The sequence below is a fragment of the Lutjanus erythropterus genome, chromosome 14, assembly GCF_056507025.1.
Source record: "Lutjanus erythropterus isolate fLutEry1 chromosome 14, fLutEry1.hap2, whole genome shotgun sequence".
Classification (NCBI taxonomy): Eukaryota; Metazoa; Chordata; class Actinopteri; order Lutjaniformes; family Lutjanidae; genus Lutjanus; species Lutjanus erythropterus.
In genome coordinates this window covers 21,199,946-21,221,719 of record NC_139330.1, presented here as the reverse complement: position 1 = coordinate 21,221,719, position 21,774 = coordinate 21,199,946, and positions in this window count along the sequence as shown.

Below are 21,774 nucleotides of genomic sequence, written 5' to 3'. Positions count from 1 at the left end.
TTTGATGCTTTGAGATACCATTTGATCACTTTCAATTCAGTGTTGACATTGTTGCTTCATAGCTTTTTTAAATACATATTTTTTACATAGTATTTATTTATTCATATATTTACTATAAGAATTCCACATACAGCCTTGTCTCTTCTTTTGAGACTGTCTGCAACATGTCCAGCTCTGCAGTGAACGTGCTATATAGATGATGAAGTAGATGTTACAACATCTACATAAAGTAGGAAACCCTCTAAATTGAGCTCCCCCTCGCATCCAAAAGTGGTGGAAATGATTTAATGAACCCCTTCTTGGTTAAAAAAAAAACAAAAAAACACAACAAAACAAAACAAAACAAAAGAAAAAACATGGGAGGGATTTCAGCTGTCAGTCAAACTCTGTTCAAGAATCAGATTAGAAAACATTGCAGCAGCAATGGTGATGTTGAGGAACACATCTAATGTCTTTGTTCACTGTTCAATGTTTTGTTCTGTTCAGTCCTTTAAAAGCCACACGCTTTGCATATACAAACTCCATTTGTTTGGCACAGAAAGATGCAAAGCACCATGGTCATGGTGACATGGAATTGGTGCATTGGAAAACAACAAAAGCCACTCCAATGACTTACTGTAAATGTGCAACAATGCATTTTGAAATGACTGCCTTCCCCAGAAAAGCTTAGGTAAATGGTGCTGAAATTTAAATGTGGACTGGATGTCTATCAGTGTCCTTTTGTTGTGTCACACACTGTAGCAGTTATCATTTACATGACCTCCTCGTTCTGAGGTCACAAATATATTTTTCATGCAAATAAGTTCTGTATAACCCTGACGCATATCTACAGCCATTGTTCGAGTAATTGAAAACAATGCTCATGAGTCTGTGAGCAAATATCATGAACTTATGACCATCCTGAGCTGACAAGTGTCCTATACAAAGCCAACAGGCCTATTTACATATTTGTGCAGGGTCAATAGTAGAAAAAGGTCTTATTTTCTCATTTTGAGGCAATAAATAATCTAAATCGTCATAAACACAAATTCTACCACAAGGCAAACTGATAGAAAACTGTCTCCATTTGTCTCTTCCCTTAAACATAACCTGCCCTGGATGTTTGTAACAAAGGTGGACGTCTTAATAGGCAGCAGAGTGAAACCATATTGGGATTAATGACCGAGCGCCTCCTCGTTAATTGTCACATCAAACAAACAGGTCCTAATTGGCAAAGGTTCCAGCTTGGTGCTAAGTGGACACAGAGTGGGCGCTGCCTCTAGATCGCTCTCTTTGTCTGCTTTCATTAGTTGGTCAAGCCCCTACATTAAGAAACCCACACTGGAGTTGTGTTTTCTTTGCTGGGTAATGAAACACACACCTGCTACTCTCAGCCAATGAATAGAAACTTGAATCTAATATCACCGTCATGTGGCTCCTATTAGTGTTGACAATGCTGGTGTTTTGTGTTGGTTTTGCATTTGTCTGTCGCGCGGTGTGCATGCTTGTGCTTCTGTTTGTGTTGTAGATTTCAGAGAAAGAAGACAGAAAACATAATATATAATGAACTGGAAAGGAAAGGATAGAGATGAAGAGAGCAAACTTACAACATTAAAGCAGAGAGGTCAGTCCTGAGTTCAACTTCTCCCACAGTCTGTAGAGCATCCTCTCTGGCCTGCAGCTACCTGAGGAAAGATAACATTTACCAAGACTTGAAACAAGCCTGCACCAGGGCGGGTGTCCATGTGTAACCCGCCAAAAATTCATGGGCGTGGGCACGGGTAAAAATGAACTAATTGGGAGCAGGCAGCAGGTGAGGACAATAGCATAACACGTACAATAATATGATATCATATAATAATTCTTTCTCCTGGAGAAATCAGAAATGGAAATGGTTGTGCTGTATTTTTTTAGATCTACTACATTTGACTAAGCAGCATTCAATTAGTTAAAAAAACACTTGCTGAAAAGTAACAGTTTTAGACAAACGAGGTTTCTGCCCGACATCAACGAAATGACAAGGGAGTGACTGTGTACGTGTGTTTAATCAAGTGTGTGGGTTGGGTCGTGCAAATCATGTTTAATCACGTGTATGTGCTTGCGGTAATTTCTGAGGACATACACAACCATTGCTCGAAACTGACACAGGATACGCGAGACAGCAATGATGTGTTTATGATCGTGTAGTTCAGAGGTATGTATATCTCCGGCTTTTTATTAACAGTTCCAGGCGAGTGCGAGTTTGACTTGGAGATACTGCTGATACTGGGTCGGTTGTGGTACTCACCTTTGCAGGTGCAGGTTTGCCAAAACTAGACATGTGCAAGACTTATAAAATCTTAAACTTATAGTTTGTTTCATATTCAGAAACCTTCTTACATTTTATGATTTAAAGACTCAACAAAATATTTGGACTGACTGTACAGCTGCGAAAAAGTGGCCCGATCAGAAAACTTAAATTTGTCTTCTGATACTTCTGAAATTTAGTGAGCTGATGATGTAAATTAAAATCAGATTGCTTAAATTTTCTTTGTCAGCTTTATATACAGGCACACACACTCATAATGCACACACACACACACACACATACACACACACACACACACTCGCACACACACAAACATGCTGCTCCATCTTGAAATGCTAATTTATGATTAGCATCATTATGCAGTAGTGTAATTTCACAAAAGCCTTCCCACAGTGGCGCACAAAAGACTCATTCACCGCCAGAGCTGCTCTGTGTGGGGAAAAATTATGGCACGCAGATGAATTCATTCATGTGGGAAAGGATTTATTCGATAATTATAGACCTTCACAGTTTTAATGCCACTTAATGAGGAGCTTGCATAGTGTGATTCCTACTTGGGCTGACGAATGGATGTTGGTTTTTATTCTGGTGTTTTTTGTTTTGCTCCATTCAACATCTGTTAGCCTTTCTGTGCTAAGAGAACTAGCTGAGGCAGTGTTTTTTTCTTTCTGTGTATTCTACAATAAGTCACATTAAGTAGGCAATTAATTAATAGGCTGGTGGTCAGGTATGAATAAATATTGTAAAAATGGTGCTGAAACAAATACAAATATATCTACTCACATTATAGTACTACAACATATAATATGCGTAATATTAATAATAATTTAATACAATAATTTCTGATCTTTTTTCTTATCTAATTGTAAAATAACATTACTTTGTCACTTTCCACCTGATATTATATGCTCTGTTTACCTTTTCTAGCAGCTGGCGATAAACACTGACTTATACATCATCCAGTTCAAGGCCGTCGCTCTCTGACAACAATATTTACCATAATGCCAGTCTTAATGCCTCATAGGCATGTTGTTGTGGAAAGGTAATTAAGTTGCCAAAGTTTAATTGCTCAATCATCAGCAGTTAACAAAGAGGCGTCAGCGGCCCCCCCTATACTTTCAACGTACTATATTTATAATGGCTAACAATTAGAGCAAGGGCCCTTTAGCTGGGATAGCACTAGTAAAAGCTGCCGGCACTAATGAAAAGCTATAATCACTCCACCCACAGCAGTTATTAGTAGCAAATTATGGGTCAGTTGAAGGGCTAGCAGTTATATGCATTAAGACAAATAACACTGCTGCTTGTGGCAAGTACAGCAAATGAATGAGTAGCATATGTACCTCTACTTCTACCCATTAAATGACTTTTATTCTTGGGTTTTAAAATAGTGTCACTTTTAAACGATATTACTTGTTTAATGCTCTGATGTATGAAAAGTTTATGCATGAAAACATGTTGCAGATTGCTGAAAAACCTACAGACATTGTAGGTTTTGATTCTAACAGTATGGGCGTATGAAGGCTGTCAGAAGTATCAAAGTAGGGGAGACTGGGGCCAACCTGATCAGGGGGCAACTGTAACCTCTCAGTTCCTCCAATTATAAATGAGCTAGAGTGATGACACACTCTGCACACACTCCATGCAATTTGTTATGGCTGCTAGACTGGGGGCAGTTGTAACACTGTGTTACAATTGTAACACCAATGTAAACACCTTCCTTGTCTGTGTTGACTTACATTTCTGTCAGAAAACAGACAGACATACTTCATTAAGTTTAAATGCAAAAAATGACTTTTAAATCAGTTCAAGTCATTAAATTGTAGTTACCACTTGAATAGTTGTCTAGTGCACTGCAAAAATAAATGAATAAATAATAAATAAATAAAAAAAATAATAAATACCTGACATCTAAAAGAATTTTAACCATACATTTAAAATAATCTCAGCTAACATCATTAGGTATATTACAGCAGTAATGTGATTAATGTGACGTGTGCTTTATGACATATTTTTTCAGCATTTCACCCAGAACTTGACTCCAGAACTCTGAACTTCTTGGATGAAATTTAATATTATAGTATTGACTTTATAGTGAAAATACTTCAATTGTATTATTATGTAGCACTCGCATATATGTTCCTTATATCAAAAAATGACCAGGAGGGAAATTTTGAAAAACTGTCATAACTGCCCCTGTTCTTGATACTTTTATGGTCCCACATGTTTAAAACAATATAATAATGGTTATTTATAGCACTGGAAGAACCAAAGATATTTAAAAAAAAAAAAAAATCTAAGCGCTCACACACGACCTCAGTTCAGTTCAGTCTTTATAGTCCTGTCTAAAATTTGGCTTGCAGCAAAACCAGACAGTGTTGAGTGACTTTTTCTGTACCACCACTGCGTGCTATTTAGAAAAAAACTGTTGTATTTTGTGTGCCTTTTTTCTTTTTACTGCGGTATCAAAAGAGGTATCAAGTATCATTTCTTATACTAGTATTGTATCAATATTTAATATTCTGGTATTGTGACAATTCTGGATCATATATATACATACTGTATATAAATAAGAGAAGTGATGTGTTCTGACCCATTTTGTTCGGCACTTTCCAAATCTTGATGGCTAGACTTCCAGATCAATGCATTTCTGTTTGCCAGCAGAAGTATGCTTTGCAAACTCACTAATTGCTGCATTACTATGCAGAGTGGAGTATAACCCTTTCTCCTCATCATTTCCTCTCTCCATCTATTCCTTTCTCATCTCGTCTTCCTTTCAGTCATGCTTCCTTATCCTGTTTGGTTGCCCGGCCAGGCCTGGTGGAATGCCACGTCTCTTTGATCAAGTCTTCATTATCGGTGACTCCGTGACGCTCGGCTGTCTGAGGCTAAGGGGGCTAGCTGAGGGAGAAGCGTGGCCTCCATGTACAAGAGGCCTCTCCACACAAGGCTGAACAGTCGCCAGGCATCCCGCCTCCATTAATGAGAAGCATCCCCATCCACCACGGCAGTCCCCGGGCAGCCTCCACCAGGTGGAATGCTTGGCCCCTGTCACTCATAGCATTGCTGAGGGCTATTAGCAATTCATTAAGTGACTGACTGACTGCCTAGCTGTATCAATTAGGAGATAGTTGATATGTCTGTTATTGTCAGAGTCTGTTTGAGATTGCACTGCTTTTCATTCAATGTCTGCTTTTGGCTTTGTGCTGAGGCAGAGCTCTTGCATTTGTGTGTGTGTGTGTGTGTATGTGTGTGTGTGTGGTCTTGGCATGGTGGGCAATAGCCCCAAGATGATAAAGACTTGACAACTGAAGGATACATATTGATAAGCAGATTAGAAGAAATTAAACTCTTTGCTGCAAAGATAAAATATAGAAAACATTGTTATGGACTACTCTCAGAAGCAGGCAAAGGGAAAATTGTTGCCATCTGGAGGTAAAATGAAGTATTGTCAGAAAGTTTTCTATATCATGGCAGCCCTCCTCTGTTGAAGAAGATAAGCCATGGTTGCAGTTGCTTTAAAGTCAAACTGCCTTTGTGTTATTAAAATACAGTCCTTTCCCTTTTACAGACTGCTTCAACTGTCATTTGAGGCAAACAGGTAAATTGGGCTTTCCACGTTTCCAACTGACATCCGTCTACCAGTAAATCGGTTATATTATATATTCATGGATTAACAGGAACAAGAAATAAACAGCAAGTATGCCAAAATATAAAGCAATTACTGTTAATATTCTGACAGGGTGTACTACGGTAATATATAAAAATTTGTTTAACAGCCAACATCCTTGTGGCCTCGCCTGGCTAATATATAAAATGTCCCCAAAGAGTCGACCGTTGTTTAGAGCCAGCTAGGCAAATCTCAGGCAAATTCTCCTTGTTGTTCACAAGCATGATTCCTATTTTCACTCCATGCATTTAGATAAGAGAATACTTTTTTGCATGCATATCTGATTATTTCATATGTAGATTCAAACTGTGATGATCTCCATCACTGTTGTTGCGCAAGTACTGAGGCACTCGATGAAAAAATAAAATAAAAGCGTTGTCTCAAAGTAGCTGTGCACGTGTCTATTTACTCACTAGGCCTTATTTGCATTAAAAACTGCAGAGAGATAGAGTGTCATTTGTGCTTGGTGGCCTGAGTTGACATCTCTTGTCTTTCATTCTGCTGCACTATACACTATGTCACTGTCAGCTCTAACTGCTGCTCTCAGGTCACACCAAACCTGCCTTAAGGATAACTTAACTTTTGTAAGATAAGACTCCCCCTGAAAGACTCATGTAAAAGTGCACAAATAGTTTTAATGGTTCTAAACTTGTAATATAGTTCACAGTATGTGCTATTTGTGGCATTGAAGGCTTTTTTATGTATATTCTGTATCAAGTGCTTCTCTGTATTGTGGCAGTTGTTATTCATGTTATGATGATGATGCTACTGCATGTATGAATAAAGTTTATTAAGTTTATTAACCATTAGTAAAGCCACTTTATTTTCAGGCAAATGCTCTGGTCTTCATTAGTGTCACCATGAAAACACATCAAAACGACATGTGTTTATGTTATATTGTAAATTAACAAAATGTTCAGTTAGTTTCCTTGCTGATTGTTCCAACACATTCAGAATCATTACCAGGTTTTCTATTAGAATTTAACAGACGGCTATACACACACACACACACACACACACACACACACACACACACACACACACACACACACACACACACATATATATAAATATACACACACACACACACACACACACACACACACACACACACACACACACACACACACACACACACACATATATATAAATATATATATTTAGATAGTTAAATAAATATCATAAACCTGCCTCGACTAGTTGACTGATGGGGCTTAAACTAGAAGTTGATTATATTGGCAGTCCTAGTTATGCAATCCTTGGCATACCGACAAAGTACACAGATAAAGCATGTAACACTCCTTTGGGCTCAGTCCGCGGTGTAAAAACACTTAGGTAGGTGACAGCGAAACACAATCAAAAACTGTCAGATGTCGGATGCATTCTGATCAGAGCGATACATGAAAAAGCAACAAAAGACACACTGATGATAATAATGCCAATTATCACATTTTGCACAGGGTTCAGAGGCAACAGCATTAAACCAAGTCGCCATTACCTGATAAATGGCTGAACAAAACTCTTTTCTCTCCTGTGAAATTGTTTGGCAGCCATTAGCAATGCAGTGTAATGCCAATGATTGACGTTGCTGTCCACTTAGCAGTGACAAGGGATGTGTGTGTGTATGGGGAGGGGTCAGTAGGCTGGTGGGGGGGCAGTGCAGGGGATTGATCGGGGTCTGCGTTGTTGCCAAACGGGGGGTGAGGGTGTATTGGCGTGTAGACAATGAGCCTCGGCCAGCGCTGAAAGGCCCATTCTGCGTATCCCTGTTAGCTGTCTATTATCCGCGGTCTCCAGGGGGCTGCTAAATAGAGGGCATGTGTTAGGCAGACATTTATCATGTAATTACAGCACTAGGATCCGTTTCTGATGGTGTGTGATGATTACTAATAATTACTGTGCATTTCACGCCTCCAAAGGGCCCAGATGGGGTCCCAGGGCGTCAATACAAAGGAAGGGAGGGGGGGCAGGAAAAAAAAAGGGGACAAGGAAGGAAGATGTGAAGAAATGGAAAGACAGATGAAGAGTGAGGAGGGATAGTGTCTCGCCTTAACCATTTAGAGGTGCTCATTAGCTAAATGAATTGAACCATATGTGTCCGATTCCTAATTAACTGGATAAAAGGAAAGGAAAGGAAAGGAAAGGAAAGGAAAGGAAAGGAAAGGAAAGGAAAAAAAGAACAAGCTGAATACAATTTATATACCTATGATTTTTGTACACAGTAATCACTATATGACAACCATAATTCTTAGTCATTTTTAGGGCTGCCCCCTGAGAGTCAAGCAAGTTTTTTTTGTCAGTCAATGTGCATTATAATAACAGGATAAGACAAGTAGAAGCTTACAAAAATGCACAGGGAGGGCATTTCAATGAAGATTTATAAATATGAGGAATCATAAATGTAGTTTTATGTTAGCTGGCTCACTTATTGAAGAAACTGTCACTTGTGACAACATGTGCTGAAGGTTAACTGGTGAGAAACAATGAAACTAGCGGTTGGTAAACAAGTTTTGGCTCTTGCTTTTTAGCTGCGTTATTGTACACAAAATGGCAAATTAAACTGGAGTCTTAATGGTGACACATAGTCATTTAGGTTGATATAGGGGTTAAGTGTAGTGCTAAACTGAAAAAAAAAATTCTATTGATTGGCCATTTCTTATTTGTCTGACAAAATTCTGAGTCGGGTTCAGTCACTGACAGAGAGCGTCAGTGATGATGTATTTTTGAAGGCCAACCCAGAAGTTGAAGTTGAAGATTTTAGATTAGTGCAGAAAGTAAGCTCTGTGGTGAATGGAAGTTTTCAGCAAGATAATCTTCACAAACAAACACCACTTTTATGATTTTTGAAGTATAAATACAATCACCAGAAGTAAAAAGCTAATGTTAAGTTAAAGACACCATGGTCACATTTTTTAATTTCCATTTTTGGGTGAAATGTCCCTTTAAGACATTTAAGAAAAAAAAACAAAAACCCATTCAAAAGAGCAATTGACTTTGATACAAGGGAACCAGATGTGCAAATACGCTAACTCATTTCTGGGTTTTAGGACTCTCCAGCACTCAATAGAGTAATTTTTGTGTAAAGTGTGAAAATATAGTAGAGATCCGATCAAACAGAGAGTTTCTGCAATAATAATAGTGGGAACAGCACTGTTTGATGTGCGATTTTCCTTCACCTATGACCATGTTGCTTTGTTTCGGAAGCAGTATACACATTTACACTGCACAAAAATAATAGCAAGGTTTCCTGTGGCTTGATTTGTGGCACCATGACTGATCTACAATCATACTCAAAAGCTTTCATATCTGTAGCAAGGACTTAACGAATGGGCCGAGACTGGGGTTTAAATAACAAAGAGAAACACCCCCTTATGAAAGCAGCCATCTTGCCTCTGTCAGAGTCGGGAATGGGTCTGTGTGGTACTGGAACCAACGCAGGTGAAATACAGTGGCTCACAGTTGTATTTCTGCCCTCTACAGGAAGCCGGATAAATCAAAGAGGTCAAGCTGCCACTGATATGATGTAGTAAGGAAGCATAGGGATGGGTTGTGTGTGTGTGCGTGTGTGTGCGTACAAAGGAATTGCTGTGTGTCACCGAGACCTGCAGCCATGAACTGGAAAGGACAGATCAACAGTAGTACAACGTTTCCCTGAATGCTGCAGTCAAGTTTTCGTTCTCCTCCAACCTTTAGTGTTCATTGCACCTGAAGGCCCATGTGCCCCCCATAAATACTCACATTAACCTGTGCAACAAAACAAGGGGGTCCTCTTTTGCTCTTTCAGGGGGCCCCCAAGTAACGACTACAAGGTCTCCACCTGGTCAAGGTGAGCTCAAATGAAACCCACTGACTGGCAGGGTTGTACGTGCAGCACAAAAGCCATCTGAATCAATATGGGTGGTGGAGAGGGAGGGGGGTCAGTTGGGGAAGATGAGGACCGTCCTGTTTAATAGAAACAAATTGCTCTCCACTTCCCGGTGACACAGATAGCAGACCATTTGTGCCTGCTGGCCTTTGTTGGGAACAACAGAAAGGAAATGTACTCATCCTGGCCAGGGATAAAGTTCGGGGCTTTTTGTTACACGCCAGTTACCTTAGCCTCCGCGCCCACCCCCTTGAACAAGCACAGCGGTTAAGTAGTTCAGGTGCCTGCTACATTCTGTTAGATTAAAGGTCCCTGCTTCTGGTCCGAGTTGAATTGCCTCAGCTGGAGTTGAAGGGAGAGGAGAGGAGGGGGGGGGGGGGGGGACGGGGAGGGAGTGGTGAAGTTGTAGGAGCATGGGGCATGAATAGACATCTTGTGCATGCTCACAGAGGCGAAACGCTTTGGGACAGCCGGCCGGCCTCTCTCTACACCAAGAACCTGAAAGAAAGTCTGTAGGCTGGGTTGGTGAGTGTGGGGAGAGGAGGGTAGCCCAACCCCTACTCACCCTCACTCCTTTGCTCACTCTATATCTTCACCCACATTTTCCCCAGGTTAGTGGAAAGCTGTGCATTTGTTTGCAACAAGGACAGGGGCAGGTGGGTATTGGGTAGGATCTCAAAGGCCTTTTTGAAACCTGGAAACACACATACTGTTGCCCCCTATGTAACATGGACCTAAAGAAAATGGACACAATGCACACAGGAGATGAAGGAGGGGTCTATGTAACTGGGCGCCAATGTGCACCTGTGCTACCCATTCACATACACAGAGCAGCAGTGGATGCAGGGTCCAGAAAAGAGGGGGTTAAACCCCGGAGGGCATAGAACAAAAGGTGATTGACATCTGACACATCGCAGGTTTAACTTACACACCAATTATTGATTGGCAGTTGTGTATTTGATTCCTTTAAATTCCATAGTTGTGTTTAGGGACTTTGAATTAGGCCTGTGATGGTATGGATTTTTTCTGAACGCTGTGAAAAAACAAGGCATGGCCACGGGATGGCGGGTTACTGCGACTAGCCAAAGTTTTACTGGACTTCATTAAAGGATACAGTTGAGAGTATTATAGCTCCTTTAAGGAATAGGGTTGTGCATAATGTGTGTTTGGCATGCAAGTGAGGGACAGCAAGCAGCAGACTGAGAGTGTTAATTTGTCAGTAAATATACAGCACAGATTAAAGTTAATCAGTTTATAAACACTGCAGCTTTCTCAAGAGAAAGAGAAATTTCATCTGTTGTTCCCTAGCTCTTGGAAAAGAGACAGGAGGACCCTAGGTGTGTACCTTTGTAATGTCGGCTCGAGTACAACTGTATCCCTTTCAGAAACTTTGTTTCTGGCCTTGAACTGCAGTTTCCTTTTTGGGGATGTGGTAAAAATCAGTTGGTAACACTTTATTTGAAAGTGTGCGCATGAGATTGTTATTACACTGTCATAACCATGTCATGACACTTGAAAGTCTGAAAAAGAAAGTACTTATGAATGTCTATGACTGTTGTCATTAAGTGGCATTCAGTCAAGTATGCCATTTGTAATGGAAAGCTGACATTATTTGAGCCATTTCTGTTATGACAACTTGACATTAATTAAGCCAATAATGTATTTGCTGGTATTGTCTGATCAAGATAGAGATCTCGGTTAGACCAGAAGAGAAGACAGCCTCCGAGAGATACGATAGCCAGTTGGACAGGGAAAACAGTACTGTGGTGGTTTTCTAAATGGGTTTGGCTCCTGGCACCCTGGGGCTGAGTCAGCTAATTTGATGGTTAGCTCCACATCAAAGCAAATTAACTGGCTAACACCAGCTACAGATAGCAGGAGACAGAGGTTAGACTACTTTAGGAAAAAGTAATCCATCAGCTAACAGTGTAAGCTAAATTACCTTGGCATTGTACTCTGTCATCAGACTGCCCTTATAACATTTAATGACACCTTTATGACAAGTCCAAATTGTACTACTGTAGTTTTAGTCAAGGAAAATATTCATGACATACTTATAATAGTCTCAAGACAGCTAGTGCCATCATCAACCACAAATGATAACATAATGCAATGTTAAAACATAAGCTTAACAGTTTCTTTAGGTTTGATAATGTCAAGTTGTCATAATAAAAACATCTCAAACAGTGTCAACTGTGTAATAAAATAAGGTGATTGACCAAATAACACTTAATGACGACAGTCGTAAACATTAATAAGGCTCCTTCATGTTAATGAAAGTTGTCATGACATGGTTATGACATTGTAATGACAGCCTTATAGATATCCCTTCAGATAAAGTGTTACCAATAAATCCCTAGTGATAATCAACATTGAATTGAATGTGTTCTGTGATTATTTATCCTTTTTTCATGTTGAATACAGTCATTGTTGTTTTTAGCATGCTGTTAGCCATCCCCTGGCATCCCACAATGCCTTGTCAACCAATCAGCAGCTGTGTTCCTGACTTGTCCTGAGTGTTGTTGCACAACGCAATAACATGAGATTGACCCTTCAAAGCCAAATTTGAAGTAATGGCAATAATGAGCTCAATCTCGAGGCAGCCATCGTATGCCTGCAGTATGGTGGTCATTCGGTTATCGTCACAGCCCTTCTGTGAATGTCTCACTTTCAAGGACAGAATAAAACTTACTTAAAATGTCTGGGTGCATCTTGTATACTATAAAGGTGTGTCACCACCTCACCAGTCAGTTATTTAGCATGTCATATTATGTGTACTGTAAAGGTGTGTCACCAATCAGTTATGAAAATCTCTCTGTCACACGCACACACAAATACACACACCTCTATTATTTACTCTTTCCTTCTGAGTCTCCCTGAGATTGGTCAAGCGGAGATGTGTAGCGGTGTCTGAGCATGTATGACTTCCACAAACTCATTTGAAAGGTATGGGGTCAAGTACAAGAGTCAAAGGTGAAGTCTGCCCCACAGGATTAGATTCCAGTCTGTGGGGAAATGCTAAAACTCTAGTGTGTGGATGGGCAGGGATAGTTTGCTAGCTTTTATTGAACTCAAATACAATGTTTTTATCCAATAAATCATACATATATTCATCCATGGTTAAATATATTGTGCTTCCTAAGTTATTTGGTTTTGATGTGTTTATTCAGTCAAAGAGAACCTCTGCAGCTGTTACATTTCCACATCAAATAATGATCAAATGCACAGAAATTAACAGCACATCCCTCTGGATAATTCTATCAAGTGGGAGGATTGCAAGAAGGTCAGGGTGCCATATCATTTTATAGAACAAACCACATGCCTCCGTCTGTGTGACATGAAGTAAATGTTCAGTAATCCACATCTTAATCTTGTGCCGCGCTCAGCGCAGCTTAAAGAAACTGATACTCCTGTGACTACTTTAGCGGCTGATTGTGTTACCTTTACAATTCGGCTTCTCCTCCTTCCTGTTTTGTACCCTTGGAATGCCCGATAAAAGTATCCCCACTGTGACTTTCCACCTGCACATGAGAGGATATGGCAGTGGTCTGGGGTCAGAATTAATATGCAGCCCCACAGGGACCCTACACAATTTGACAAAGGTTAAGAGGTAATTTAAATTAAATTTAAAAAAATCATTTTGAAAATCAGGGCATCAGCTTAACTTCAAACTATGAAAATATGGCAAATATAACTGATGACATGTTGTTATCACATCAATGGTCAAATCCTTTGAAGTTGCTGTAATCAGTATTTTTATATTAAGAAGAGATCACATGACTATTTATATGCAGGGGTGGCAAAAGCGCACACATTCTTTACTCAAGATGCTTCTGTAAAAAATGACCCTAATAAACATAGAAGTACTGATTCAACCTCTTTACTAAGATAAAAAAAGCACAGGCTCTGATGCTCAAAATGTAAAAGTAAAAAGTTCCCCTCTGAACAACATTTTTACCAGCTCGTTCTGTGCAGCTGAACTGAACCTCACCTTTTCTCCCTGGCTGAGTCTCTGTCTCTTGTTTCTTGTTACATCTTGTTATGTCTGTTGTGTGTGACATGCACCAATGGATACACCAAGGATTATTTTTTTCTGTTTAATTGCCCCACTTATTCAGGTTGAAATTGGTATTGATGTTGGGAAGGTGGCGCAAATTGACGGAAAATAAAAATAATCAATTATTCCCCTCAAATGCATTAAAACTAAAGTATCGAGCCGGTTTTGAAAATGTGAAGAGTATAAAGTACAGATATTTGTGTTAAAATGTAGCAAGTGAAACTAAACCGTTGACAGAAAAATGAATACTCAAATAAAGTACAGACACCTGAAAACTTTATTTAAAGGAATGATATGCATCAGACAGAATATATGGTCTGTTGTGAATGTCTTTATCATCCCAGTCTGGCCCTCCGTTGATCTGACAATATATAGACAAACCTCATTAACACTGTGTGAAAAAACATTTTCAGACCAGTGCAACTAAAAATGTTGCAGCAATTCCCTAAAAAAAATCTAAATATACTCAGTGTGGATACAGGTATGTTTCCTGTGGTGTTGACATTTTACATTCCACGGGTAACACATTATTATTGTCACATGATCATAGTTCATGACAATACTAAAAATATGAAACACACTGTATTTTCAAATTAAATAGAATTTTTAAATAAAATAGTAAAACAAAAGTGCATTGACATCGGTTTTATATACCGAGTTATAAACGTAAAAAACAATTCAGTTGCTATGTTGCGATGTCCAGTACATGTTTTATGTTACGTTTTATACAATAACACGTATTCATATGCAAAGATTGTGGTTGTGGTTGTCAACAGACAGTAACATATTTCTTTTCTTCCTCTAAATTCAGTTTCATTCAGTGCAGGGGGGAGGCAATTTATCTGTCATGGCTTCCAAAAGAGGCAGCTCACTTTGCCCCCCTCTGTCCCATTATACTGACAGCAGCCTTATTAGCCACAAGGGAAACCAGCCGCCACATGAATTTGGCCACTGTTCACCTCTGGGGCCGGGGCAAGACTCTTTTTACAATAGCGCCAATGACGCTGAGATTTTCTTTTCAGTTATTAATTTGATAAATATATTAATTATGACCTGGGGATGACAGTCCAATCAGATTGTCAGGCGCCCAGTCATGGGCCCCCACCCCCCACTTTGGTGATAAGTTCTCTCAGGTTTCTGGAGCTGTCATCCAGTGGGCTTGGACTTCTTATCAGCACTGGGTCCATTCTAGGGATAATTTCCTGTGTGTCGTAATTAAATGGTGGCTCTCTGATGGCGAGCGACTCCCCTTTTAAAGCGGGAACTTCTTAACTTTTGTTTCTGTCGGGATGAGTTGGGGTGGGGCAAACCCTTGACAGAGTCAACATGATGAAAGTGTGTGACCAAACCTATAACACGTAGTTGAAAACGAGTACATGGAAATTTCTGTTTAAGTTGGTATCAGTGTGATATTTGTGCTGTTCTGGTGTTGTCGTCTCATTTTATTTCACCAAATCAGTCTCATGTGTTTGACTCATTTCTGGTAGTTCTTCTAATACTAATAATAGAACACAGTATTTCAGTTGGACATGACCGAGCCTTAATTGGCAGTAATGCAATAGTAATGTTTGCTCCTAGTCAGTGTAAGTTTCACAATCCACCCTCACCAGGAAGGCCCCCCTCTTTCTTTTTTTTGTAAATAAAGACAGAATTACAGCTGCCCGCTGGCCACTAACATTAGCCAAAGTATTGCATCAATTACATTCAACTTTATTGACACTTTTCAGACAGAGTAATTTCAAAATAGTTAATTCAGTGGCAAGCAGAGGGATATGGCACCCCACTATGTAATATTCACAATGCAGATCACTGACATTAGGTCTGGAAATATGAGAACCAATATAAAAGCTGCTAGTTCACACATGCAAATCTTACCATATCATTATCCGAGGGGTTATAAATCTAGTAACCTCAGCCCCTTGAAAGAACAAAACAAAAAAGAACCATGAGCTGTTTTTTTGAACAGTTCTCAGAAAGAAACAGAGCCATAAAATCTGGTTCCCGTCAAAGAGCCGTAATTCCCATCACTACTTGCAATGTTGTTGGCAGAGCATAGCTCTTACAAAGGTTAAAAGTAGGTGAGTTTTGTGTAAACAAAATGCTTTTTACAGGAACCACAAGGTAGAAGCCTATGGGCAGTCCACACAGACCCAGATATCCAGTATCTGCTGGGTCAAACCAGTGTACCTGGACAAACACAGGTGCACAGCAGCCCTGTTTGAGCAATAATTAAGAGATGGAAAAAAAGGTGACAGGCAGAAACACTCAAGAGAGTGGCTAGGAAAGTCTGATACACTGGACACTGGAAAGAAAAACAAAGCATGCACACTGAGAGCTCAGAAAACTGGTCACTCCTGGCCCAAGAAATGTGACATCCTCAGACCTGGGTATTTGGAGTCAATATGAATCCTAGATGATAGCAAACCAATTTGGCTTGGAAATAAGCCAGGATGGCTTACCAACAAATACACTGGGGGTTTGGAGGCGGAGCTCAGGTACAGACACCAAGAGGACTGAAGAAGCTGATTAGAGTTAAGATACAAGGACACTGGCAGAGGGCCAGGAGGTGAACCTTCCAGCTGCTTCAGGAGATACGAATAATAGGAACCTGGGAAAAAGAAATTGGGGAATCAGATGGAAGCACTTAAGCCATATTTCCACTACATGGTATGGCTCAACTCAACTCATTTGCTTCTTCTACTTAATTTTCCACTGCAGATAGTACTCCCTTAATGTAGGTGGAGCTGATCATGATAGCAATACTATTCCAGCAGTCAGGAAACAACAGAAAACACAATTGTGTTGGTCCTGAGAAGTTGCAGCCTTTATTCACCGAGAAACTGTAACCTAAACTGTACATTTACTGCCAGACTGACAACTTCAATTCTCACCTTAGATTCACCATCACTCTCTGACACTTACTATCTCCTCCTCAACCACACTCTCATTACACACACAAAGGAGCAACTCTTATAACAGAGGATAAGAAGGGATGTTGTTCTAATATGTCTGCATTTTGTCAGTTGACCCCAGCGTAGCTTTGTGGGCTTCCATTTTTGAGTGAATAAAAAACACGGTTGCTAATAATGGTAGCTTGGTTCTTGGTGAAAATTGTCAGGTTTTTGCAGGATGTCCAGTGTTACACAATGATCAGTGGTCTGCAGTGTTCTCATGTCATTTAGTATCACCATAGCTCTCTTGGAAGTACCAGGTACCAGGTACTATCCATAAGGGAAAACCAAAAAAGACTGAGTTAAGTAGAGTCATGTTGAGTTGACTTGAGTCGAGTCATACGATGTCGAAATGCATTTTTTGATGACCTGGAGGGAGGTTTGACATGGCAAACTAGATTCAACTTGGTTAACACATAAATCCAAATAGCAGGCTCTGTAGAGTCTTCTCTGACTGATAAAACCAGTTGTTTTCAAACTGAGGTCTGACACTGGGGTGAAGAAGCTGCATAAGGAGGAATAGCATTTTTTTTGTTTTGTTTTACCTTTATCACAGTTTTTGGAAGTTGCGACAATAAGGGTAGAAAGACTCCATGCCAAAAAATGAAAAATACTCAACAAAATCCTCTCAAAAAACAAACAAACCACACCATTAAGTGCTAACAAGAAGCAGGATTCAAATGCAGACACACAGTAAGTTAAGCGATCACTAAAGGAGGGTGTCAAGAGGGCAGTTGCAGCAAAGGTCTGGGAAACTCCAAAGCAAACTCAGACTATTACCAAAAGGAACTGGAAGGGGGTAAGATGTGTATTGTCAGGGTGATTCCTTCAACATCTGTTAAAGTTACATGTTGTATGGAATGTACTGCAGTATTATCAAATCATGCAGCAACACAATATTCTTGTTGTCTATAAAATGAAACCCATGACCGACCAGGTTTATTCACACCAACAACTATCAAATCAACTATCAAACATTCCTGATGCACAGGTATGAGATGCAGTGCAGTCCTGGTGGAAAAGGAGATGTGAGACAGAGCTTTCCATGTAAAATAGCCCCCTGCTGGAATCATCAAATCATTCCCCGTGCCACTGGGCCTTGTCTGACAGCCGTCTGGACTTTAAAAAGGGGTGATAACTTAATTTCTACTCATGTCAACACTGCTGCAGGGGCCAAGAGGAAACTGTGGGCCTATTGTGTGTCTGTCATATCATCCTGCGTTTTGTGGCCCCAAGAATGAAAAATATTTAAGTGGCTTTGATGTCCTGGATCTTGTTGAACTGCTCTGATGGTCTGAAAGCATTTGAGTCCTGCTTTCCTTGATGCTCATCTCCCTTGTGTCTTTATCCTTTTATCCTGAGGATGTAAATTATCAAAAATACTTTGTGTGTGTACCTGCATTCTTTGCTTGTTGTGTGCGCAGGTTTAGCTGTGTAGGGCTGCTTGCACACAGCCAGCAATAGTGCCACGTAACCTCGCTAAAGCAAACACAAGTGCAGGGCTTATACTGGAACAACCCTGAGCTTGAGGGCGTTGACAGCAGCTTCTATCTGCCAATCTCCCTGTGGATATTGTTGCAGTACTGGCAGACAGACAGCCAGGGCTTGTGGGCTGACAGATCCTCTCTGTCAGCAGGTTATCATTTCCAATTAAACCCTTTCATCTAAACGTACAGTCAACTCCTTGGCAAGCCAAAAAATGACCCAAATAAGACGTTATTAGTCTATTTCAACAGGTCCCCATTTTTTCAACCTCCACCCTGTAACTGGAGGGGTTGTGCAATCTTTTAAAGCATTACGGTTCTAGATTCTTCAGCTATCTTGATCCAAATAGCTCAGAACTTCAGCCGTCTGCGGTGGTCACGTTCTGGTTAGAGATAAACTTTCAAAATTGCATTGGATTGACACACCGGCATGTCCTCTTTAACATGTGTACCAGTACAAGGGCCTTTTTGTCCAGCTTTGTTCTGTAGGGACCCACTGTGGACAGGTCTGTCCCTATCCACGATGCAGGAGACATGAAGGAATGCCTGCAGAGCTCAGTAACTGTCTGTTGAAAAAGGCCTCACAACGTCTCATTTCCTTTAATAAGATGGCCTCTAAGGCATCCGGATGGACCAACTAAATACAGATTAACCCTCAGCATCATCAGTGGCCACTCAATCAACATGACTGACTCACTCATGCACGTGTGTGTTCAAGTGTACACACAACTTGCACTTCATGAGACTAGTTGTCAGTAACGATGATTATTGGTATTTTATATTTGTTTTAGTAAAAGAAATCAAATGCTCTTAATTTTCCAAGTGCCCACAAGACACCTTATTTTAAGATCTCTAAAACACAGTTTATAACAATTGTTCGAGGTCAAATCATTCTTAATTTGAAGAGTAAACTTTCCATATAACATGTAGGTTACTAAAGACCTCAAACACCCCAGTTAAGTGCCTCTATCACCAGACAGAAATGCTGGTATTGGATGATTCCGTAAAACCCCAGATTACATACATTACATACATTTAAAACATTCATGTTTTTAAAATGTTCCTTTCCTGCCGCTTTTGTGTATTTAAGTGCTTTTTTTGTATTTGTCTATTGTTCTTTTATTTATCTACTGTTCTGATGTGAAAGCCCTTAAATGAAAGAAAGGGGATGCCCATAACTAGTTTATTCCATGTAGTAATATATCTATTAACATTACACGCTCAGATTTTTTTGTAGAAAATAACTCTGAAATTATTATTTGGCCCACTTGCTATCAAAATTAAATAGCAATGGTGCACCGTAGAGTCCTCCCCACACAGTGAAACTCTAAATTTCCGTAAATATTATTACTACTTTAATCAAATCTCAAGGAGAATTTTTTTTTTATTTTGGACCTCTGAAGATCTGACCCCAGCTGGTCATCTGCTAGTTGAAGCGAGTAAAAGCACGCTCCCACAGCTTCAGGGCATAACAAGCTGCAGTGCAGCTTGGCTATAACCTATACACCAACCTGCAGATCCTGGCCAACTGCTCTGGCATGTGAGTTTGCTTTGCGCTTCGTCTAGTTTTACAAAGAGGGGTTTTAAGTGCAATTCAATTCACAATTTCCTCTTTTAGCTCTACAGTAAGATACACTCTCCGAAATGTAGCCCCTCTAACCCACACCAGCTTCCTGCTCAAAGACACAAAAGTGTACACTATGAAAGCAGTCAAGAATTCAGATAAGTGCAGAATTAAACCCAATTTCAGTTTGACTCTCTTTCCATCTGCTTAATCTGCTTTAATCAGACAATAATACTTTATTTATTCAGAGCGGGGGGTAGAGTTGTCCATTGGTTGCACTTTTGAGAATTTAGATAATGCACAAAGTAATCCTTGGAGAAAAAGGAAAGTTGAGAAAGGGAAAGAAAGTGAAAATAGGAAGAAGAAGGTGATAAAGGGGGAAAGACTGAAGAGACGATAGGAGAAAGAAGGAGGGAGCAAAAGAGGGAGAGTGTTGTTGGGGCACCTGTTCCTGAGGTAAAGAAACACCGTCAGAAATACTAGGATAATCCTCTTGGTTTTAATGGTTTTGAAATGCTATGAAAGATTAGGTAAACAGTGCATTTGATTAATGGGAAAAGAAGTCAATTGGCCATGGAGCGTGAAGCAGCACACAGTGCTCCTTTCATATCCACGGTGCTGCTGAGAGCAAAGATGGTCAAAGGGATGTCTTGGCATGGACATGATTTTGTACATACCTTCCCGGGAGAGACTACAGTCTCACACTTTTTCAAGATTTGGAAACCTGAGTGAGCATGAGGAAGTGTGACACACACACACACACAGTCAGAGAAGTTAAAGTGGATGGACAGAGAGTGATTAGGGATGATACAATTACGATTTTGATGACAGGATTTTGTGCGATGCTAAATGCTTCAGTTACTCATCCCTGAAATTTGGAAACAGACACTTTACAAACTGCATCTCTGTAGCCTACTCCCCCCTGATTCCTCTCCGTTTCCTCTCCCCAGGTAAAGGTCAGCTAGCCCAGGTGCTTGCCCTCCACTTGACTCCTTTCCAACAGACTGTAGCTAAAGCAGATTCTGCAGTGACCCATTCTAACTCAATGTCATCTATGCATGATCAAATCCCCCCCAAACAGCTTAGCTGGACCGAGCCAAGGCCTCGGGTATAGAGCATTAGTCATATGGCAGGTAGAATGGTGGATGAGGGGAGGGGTTGGTTAGACTGAGAAGCTCATTCAGAAGTGTTTTTCATGTGTAAGGTCTCGAGGAGGAACCAGAAATTGAACTAATTTCAAAATTGTAAACTACGGACATGAACTAGTTCATTTTAATCTGTGTGAACTGAACTTGGAGCTAGCTTGAGTGAAGTGTGAACTTGCACCAGCACTGAGTGTTTATATTGTACACACACACTTCCTTTACTTCCAGAAAGGTCACCCTGAAAGGTCGCATCGCCTGTTTAAGAATGAATTTGAGTAAAAAGCAGCATAATTGCTGAAAACAGTAAACAAGATGATTTGTTTGGTTTGTCGGGACTCTTGACCTCGACCTGCGGCACATTCTTGACTGACATTGGATCAGAAGAAGAAACTGTGTATTGACCTTGACAACTGGTTTCCTTAATTGTGTGTGTTTAAATGGAAGATTAATATTATCGAATAAACTTTGTTGCTCATGTGTAGAAAGAGGATTCATTTTTTGACATACATTTTGATATGCAAAGATTAGACAGCTATGACTCAACATGCTTCAGGATACCAGAGAATCCACAATGGCTGCTAATCCCCAGTCCATAGCCAGAGGCAGCACAAGGCAGCATAAGCTCTCCTGTCCTCCCTGCTATCACCTGCCTATTTACTGCCATGCCATCCCTACGGCGCTTTCAGCCACTCTCCTCCTCTTTCTCCTTTCCTCTCTCTCCATCCGCTAATCCTCTTTAAGGACATTACCT